Below are 8,469 nucleotides of genomic sequence, written 5' to 3'. Positions count from 1 at the left end.
AGCTTTATATTACTTAATAGGTAAATATATTTATATTCTTAAAAATTAGCATAAAACATTAAAATTATAAGGAAATTAAAGGAAGTCAATCAATAAAAACTATCCTCAAGCAATTCCTATTGTATTAATGTATCTCCTCCAAAACTGAGACATTATATGTTAATCTAGAAAATTATACTCTTAAATTCAGTGCTTTATACTTCAGCTTAACAATTAGCACTTAATTACTTTTGGATTATTAATTTTCACACAAAATTACACATTAAACTAATGCAAAAGATTCTAGTCAGGTCTCCACTAAGTGAAAATGTGAAAGAGTTATTCATATAATTCACAAGTATCAGTAATTGAAGAAAACTATACTTATCAAATTTACTCTGTATTTTAACTCAGCTTTGATCTTTTGCATATACACACTTATTATTTTGGTTTCTGAATAATATTCTTGGCTAAAATTAATCTCAGTATTTTCAATTCATTAGAAAATCTGGTTTTTAATGTTAATTAAGACGTGTCTTAGAGATGTGTGGATTACATGCATGCATTCTTGCACTTCAGAACACATTCATTAAATGCTTCATGTTTGGAGGCACTGTGGCAGGGACTGTGAGGCAGTTGTTCTGAAGCTTTATTGGAAATAGTTATTATTTAGTATGCTTGTTAAATATCCATTTCTGGGATCTGCCACTGGAAATGTTGATTCAGTATTTCTGGCTAGAACTCTATACTCTGTGTTTAAACAAGCACAGAGATTAATCCAATGTGATTCTGAGGCAGGTTATATACTCCATGATCAAAAATAGTTCTGTGGCATATAGACAGATAAAAAGATGCTTCCTGACTTTCCCTAGACAATTTTACAACTATTATGGTTAGTACAATTCATAAAAAAATACTTTTGAGTGAGACACCGAAACTAATAAAGGTTTTGGCGCTGGGTGCAGAAATAGAACCATACTTTAGAAGTATAAAACTAGTTGGTATGCAGGATGTTGAAGAGACGCTTGACCATATCCTACAGAGTTAATTCAAATATTCCAAGTCTAGGATGACCTGAAATTAGTAATAGTGAAGGAGAGAGACTTGGAATTTGTGTTCAAAAACCAATGGCATTCTGTGTCTTCTTCTTGTCAGTCCCATTTGCTTTTTTATTATTCATTTATGAATTAATTGCCTTGCCTCAACTTTTCCCCTGTTCTGTAGAGTTGGCTTCATGAAGACCCAATTAGTCAGTCAGTCAGTCTTCAGAGAGATAGTTTTATATAGTAATCTCACTGACACTCAGAGCTTCAAATCAACCCAGTTGAACCAGGCACAATGCCAAATTTCATCAAAGACTTAATGGTTCCAGGATGATTTTCCAGGGAATTTCTCACCCAGAAGACATCTATTTTCCCTTGCTCTCTGTTCAATGGCTTACTTTATCTAATTTTCTATGTGATTATCTTCCTCTGGAATTTGGGAGGAAATGCTAAAACTGATGTTATCCTACACAGTAGAATATAAACCTATAGAAAATTGTAATAGTTTTACTCCCTGCACCCACCCCCCTGCGCCCAAAAACTAGAAGGGGGGTCTTATTGGTTTTCAGATGATTATGTTTTGGTCTAACTTTACACAGTTAACAACAGCTATATCAGATAGGTCCAGTCAAGAAAACAGGAACCATTTTAGATATAATTTAATACAGGAATTGGTATATAGACCTTTAAGAGTTAACAAAGCAAAAATAGGATGTAAAAGCACATAGATATTTTCATGCCTATAATCCCAGCACTTTGGGAGGCTGAGGCAAGTGGATCGCTTGAGGTCAGGAGTTTGAGAACAGCCTGATCAACATGGTGAAACCTCATCTTTTGTATTTAGTAAAAATGCAAAAATTAGTCCAGTGTGGCAGTGTGCACCTGTAATCTCAGCTGCTCTGGAAGCTGAAGCAGGAGAATCGCTTGAACCCAGGAGGCAGAGGTTGCAGTGAACCGAGATTGGGCCATTGTACTCCAGCCTGGGTGACAGGACAAGACTCTTCTCAATTAAAAAAAGAACATCGGGGCTGGGCGCGTGGCTCACGCCTGTAATCCCAGCACTTTGGGAGGCCGAGGCGGGCGGATCACGAGGTCAGGAGATCTAGACCATCCTGGCTAACACGGTGAAACCCCGTCTCTACTGAAAATACAAAAAATTAGCCGAGTGTGGTGGCGGGTGCCTGTAGTCCCAGCTACTTGGGAGGCTGAGGCAGGAGAATGGTGTGAACCCGGGAGGCAGAGCTTGCAGTGAGCTGAGATTGCGCCACTGCATTCCAGCCTGGGCAACAGAGCTAGACTCTATCTCAAAACAAAAAAAAAAAAAAAAAAAAAAAAGAACATTGGTATTAGTGATTACATAGAGCAGCAATCCTAGTTTTTAAGAAATGGAAGAGATAGGATAACCAGCATCTAGGGATTTGGAAGAGAAGTATGCTTCTCAAATGGACAATGAGAATGTTGCCCTTCCAAGGTGATGCTCATATCTGAGTCCCCGCCCCAAATTGCTGGCACTCAGACTAGCGATGGAGGTAAAGTTAGCTGGTACCTACCTTCAACGGGTTTATCCTAGCTGCTAATATAAGAGCTAAACATGTCTGGAGGCTGAGGAGTGACCCTCTGCTTGGATGTAATGCCAGCAGAAACAAAACCAGAGGAAGTGCTTTCCCCTCTCCCTCTTTTAATCTCCTTTTAGGACTTTCCATTGGCAGAAAAAAAATAAAAGTATAATACCTGGAAGGAGAATCAGGGAAATGTAATTTATAGGTTTCATGCAGCTGAGGGATTTAGTAGAGAGGCTGGGAAATGTAGTTTACGTAAGCACAATTTACAGAACAGGAGGCTCAGATCTGTGACAAAACAGGCAAATCACCAGCACAGTAGCTATAACAGTCTTCTGGGTTTTGAAGTATGTGCCTTCAGAATCATAGAACATGTGAGCACCACACTCATTTCACTGAGATATGGGAGAAAATGAAAGAGTTTAGTTTGGTCAAAAGCATCTGGGTGCCTTCAGAATAATTGAAATTGGCTGTCTGAAATGGCAAGTAACTAAAAGCTATTGTTCAACAGTTCATAAGTTTTGATACCAAACCAGCCTCCTCTCCTTAGACGACCGCTCTGCCTAAAAAGATTACATGATGGCCGGAGTTTCCGTATCTCAGCAAAAAACAATCAGTTTTAAAATAGTATTTCACCAAGAGTGTAGAGATGGGCAATACAGAAGCAGAGAGACCAATGTGATATTATAAGACCGATTTGGGCAAGAGATGTTGAGGAATTAAACTAAGAAAGTAGCAGTGGGGATGTGAAAGAAAAGAAATTTAGAAGTAAAGGCAATGGGTCTTATTAAATGCGGGGAGTGAAGGGAGAGGAGGAACACAAGATGACTCCTGAGTTTCTGTCTTGGAGGATGGTGAGTCAGTGTTGTCAAAAAAAAAAAAAAAAAAAAAAGGAACAACTGAAAAGAGTTGAGAGGAAAGTTGACAGGTTTATTTTTAGACTTATTGAATGAAGACCTAGAGCTAACTGTTATCTAAACATCACTGGAACTGCTTGTATTACTTGGGCATTGTGTTTTGAATGTATGAATTTTCCTTTGTAGATTTTGCAGTTGAATAAATCCATTCTTTTCAGAGTAAGTCTAAACGGCTCTATAGGACAATTATATAGGCTTCTGCATTGTAGAGGCCACCGACTGCTTTCTCACCCTTGTCTATCATTCCTTCCTCAAAAGTGGTGCTCCAGGAAGAGTGCAAACATTGAGCTTCCCTGAAAATACTGATACTTGAAACATCTGTACTTTGGTAAATGCTTTGTCTGTCATGAATTTTAGTCCACTCTCCATCTGATTATCTTTGGTCCTCTATTGAAACTCAGCTCAGCTATAATTTCTAAGATGATATTCTTAAGAAAATCCCCATATAATGGATCATTCTCTACTATTTATGTATTCTTTATTCCTCATATTTCTCAATTTTATGTATTTTTTACAGTTCATTTTAATGTATTTACTGATACACCTATTTCCCTTTCTAGACTGTAATTTATAAGTATATAGGTGGGATACCTCTTTAAAAGTCACACCAGAAACAGTGAGATTTCTCACAACTCATAAGCTGAGAAAATACTTGTTAGGTATATAATGAGATACTTTAACTCAACCAAGTGATAAAATATGAAAAGGGGAGGGGAATAAATTCACAAAAAAGGAAACACAAAATGGTCATTAAACGGAAAGTAACGATAAACCTCACCAGAATCAGTTTTTTCGTTTCCTTTATGTTGACTAAATTTTAAACATGTTTCTTCCTAACATAAGCCCCTAACTTCTTTTTCTTAGTGAACTTACTTTAGAACATTTGTAATTGTAAATTCTTTCTCTTCCCATTTGAGATGTAAATCTTCCAGTTTCTTGCCTGTTTTAAAAGCCAGGATTCTCTTTTTCAAGGAGCCATCTTTGTAAGATGTAGTCATCAAGACAGAACCCCTATCTCCCAGTCTCTATGTCAGGGAAGCAGCCTAACTTTCATAAATACCAATTAGCAAACACATATGACCTAATCCCATTGACCAAGCTCACTCTTAAGACCAGCCCAATACTTTTTCACTAGCTCTCCCACGTGCATAAAACTATCTCATCTTTTGGTTCAGTGGAGAGTTCTCTCTCTTTCCCCTGTTGTAATCGCCTTGAATAATGAACATCCTCCTTGCCTATTTCATTCCATTTGTTGCAATTTCTTTCATATACACAAAGATATTTACCATTTACATTTTATAAATTCAGCAAAATTAAAAACTGAGGATATGAAATTATGGTACAAATCCAAAAATAGTCTACTTGGAGTGCTGGTGCAAGTATGAATTAATATAATCACTTTGAAGATTAGTTTTGCAACCTAATGGAATACATACTCATGCACAGAGAGGCTTGCTTGTAGCATTGTTCATTACAATTGGAAATAATAGATAATACATTGTGGTATATTCATACATCAATTATAATGAAGTCTATTTTATCAGCAGAAAGACAAATTGGAGGCATATAAATTTTAAAAACACTGCTGTTTAATATTAAAAATAGTAATTTTATATAATTACAATATATACACACAATATATATGTAAATCGGGGGAAAGGATCAAAAAGGAAGAGCATCAAGGTGTCATCTATTATGCTGTATTTTATTTACTTATGAAATGAAAACGATTGGGAAATTCAGGTAAGATAGCAGTGGTGGTTGCAGCATAGCTTTGGGACATTCAGAAATCCTTACATAAAATGAAAAGACTAACTTGATAGCAAAATTAAAATCACATGGATACCATTTATTAGACTGGTGCAAAAGTAATTATGGTTTTTGCCAATTAAATAAAACAAAACTCAGTGAAAATGTCATCCTCATTAACCCCAAAGCAGAAATGAGAGAGAGTACACAACCAATGGCCAATCTACACACTATCAGCATGTGTGCAGAAGAAACAGAGGGAAGCAATGCAGCAAGTTAAAGCCATGAAAACAACAGAACCCACAAAGATTTATTGAAAATCAATTTGAAAACAGCAGAGAACTGTGAACATTTATGCCCACACTAATAATGGGTGGATGCACGGGCTCTGTTATAAGGCTAAAGGAAACAGAGTCTCTGAAACCTGCTGAACTCTTGAAGCTAAAAATCTGGCAAGTTTTCTTACCATTCAGGATGAGGGGATTCCACATACAAGAATAACTGCTGAAAGTGGAAAAAAAATAGTGAGACAAGAATAACAGAAAGTTAAGAAAGAGAAGATATGAATAATCACTGGGGAGAGAAAAAGACCAGAAATTTTAGAAAACAAGCCACCATATTTTTTAACACTACGTGACGAGAACAGAACAGGGAACTCAGTAGATTTCGAAAAAGCTATTGAAACAAAGCTTTATTCTAAAAATGAAGGGAATTTATATTAACATAAAAATAAGCAACAAATGTTTTGAGATCAAATCTCACAACAAATTATCACCATAAATATTGCATATTCTGTTATGATCTCTGCAAACATAGTAAGCACACAATCAAGATGTTCAAAAACAGACTAAAATGAGAGCTAGCACTTCAAAGCAAGCTAAAAGGCAGTAAGCATGGGATACAAGACACAAAGAAATAACAAACTAGAATTAGAAAATTTCAGGAAAGAAGTTAGAGATCTTAAAAAAAAATAGAAGAATGCAAATTCCTTCAAAAATAAATACAACGTGCAGAAATGCAAAAGCAAAAAAGCACCACTAATAATATCTTAAGAGAAACAGAAGGTAAAGAGGTGAATTTTTCTAATCCAAAAGAATTTTAGCGAAGATCAAAAAGGTTTAGGAAAATGCTGAAGATAAAGAAAATTCAACAAACGAATAATAGGTGCTCTTGAGGAAGAAAGTTAAAAGAAGACAACAAATTATTAAAACCATAATTCAATAAAAGCCTCCTAGAAAAATATTTAAAATTACATATTGAAAAAGTACACTATGCAACTGAGAATATCAACTCAGAGCTACCAACACAAAATATATTCTAGTAAACTTACTGTACTTTAAAAGAAAAAACAAATCATTGGGCACTGAGGGGAAAAAAGCAAGGGGCTAATAATGGAAGGAAAAATAGATTATCACTATAATTTTTGCCACTAATGCATTCTCCCAGAAAATGCAGAGCTTATTGAAAAAAAATGGAAGGAAAGGACATGTGAGCCAACATTTTTGTATCGAACAAAATTAATTTTTAAGACTAAAGGACACAAAGTCTCATCACCATAAAAGAACTTGTAAAATATTGTCCCCATGAGTCCTTTATAAGGAATATACTAGAGAGATATTGATATAAAAGCAAATAGTGAGCATTATATAGTTACAATAAATAAGAGCTAAGTGGCAGATATGATATATGACCTGACACTATCTGTCTCTATCGCTAGTATAACCATAGAATGGAGAGAGAAAATAGACAATACATACAAAAATGTTTAGCTAATTTTAGTAATCATAATGGGTAGGGGCAGTTTTAGTATTATTATTCAGATAATGTGGTATATTTAATGTGGAATAAAATGAGTAATTATGAAATATTTTAATGATCACTTATGTTTCTAAGAGCCATCATTAGTGCTCAGATTGCAGTCATGAAATGACATTTCCCAGTAAAACAAATAAAGTCTCATGTAAAAATGGCTCATTCCAGGTTTGTGACAATGGGTAAGCTGAGCTCAGTACATTTAAGTACACCAGATGGCAAAGAAACTAGTAAGTATTTTAAGGATCATCTCAAAGGACTCAAAGGCAAATGGAAAAGGTACCAGCTGGCAAAATGTGAGACAGTATGAACTTCAATAAAAATAAGAATTACAAATGTTTTTAAAACTGTGTTCATGATGACATTTAAACATATATAAAGGAATTGGTCATCTTCTGAGAAAGGGAGGGAATCAATTTATTATCTTGAAAACTGGTTCAATAAAAAAAAAAAAATCAAGAATCTATCCTTCCTTTCCTGAGGTCACAACCAAAAGAGGTAATGCATCACTGAAATTGACTTTTGCATTGATACTATGTGCCAAACAAAAAACAATAACCTGATAGAAAGGGGTGACATAGTTTGGATGTTTGAATCTCATGTTGAAATGTGATTCTCAGTGTTGGAGTTGGGGCCTGGTGGGAGGTGTTTGGGTCCTGGGGAAGGATTCCTCATGAATGGCTTGGTGCCCTCCATATGATAATGAGTAAATTCTAGCTGTGAATGCATGAGAGATCTGGTTGTTTAAAAGAATGTGGCACCTGCTCCCATCCTCTTCTCTCCATGTGATACACTGGCTCTCCCTTTGTCTCCCACCAGTTTGTAAGCTTCCTGAGGCCTCACCAGGAGATGAGCAGATCTTTGCATCAGGCTTCTCACACAGCCTGCAGAAACTTGAGCCAAAATGAACCTCCTTACTTCATAAATTATCCAGCCTTAGATACTTCTTTATAACAATACGAAAAAGTAATACTGGGGAAAGGGCTAAATTTCTTTCTTCTGAAATTTCAGATAAGGAAGCAAAAATTTGTCATATACTTGTTTAAAAAGTGAAATTCAATTAATTATCAGGGAAATAGAAGTTAATACTTGTTTTACTTCTATCCTTTAGATGAATATGAAAAATCAGTGAACATGAAGAAAAATGTCTACAAAGATGGGGAGCAGTAGAAACTGTCATCATTTCTAGTGAGAATATGAATTGGTACAATTGCTTTGCAAAGCAGGCTCACATACCTAGTAAAGCTGAACATAATCTTTTGTTTTGTGGCACTGCCCTGCTACTTCTAAGATATCCTGCATACTCTTGCACATGTATATCAAGAGATACTTGGCCGGGCGCGGTGGCTCACGCTTGTAATCCCAGCACTTTGGGAGGCCGAGGCAGGCAGATCACGAGGTCAGGAGATC

Source organism: Hylobates moloch, unplaced genomic scaffold (genome assembly GCF_009828535.3).
Source record: "Hylobates moloch isolate HMO894 unplaced genomic scaffold, HMol_V3 SCAFFOLD_4, whole genome shotgun sequence".
Taxonomy (NCBI): domain Eukaryota; kingdom Metazoa; phylum Chordata; class Mammalia; order Primates; family Hylobatidae; genus Hylobates; species Hylobates moloch.
Note: the sequence above shows the minus strand (reverse complement) of the source record.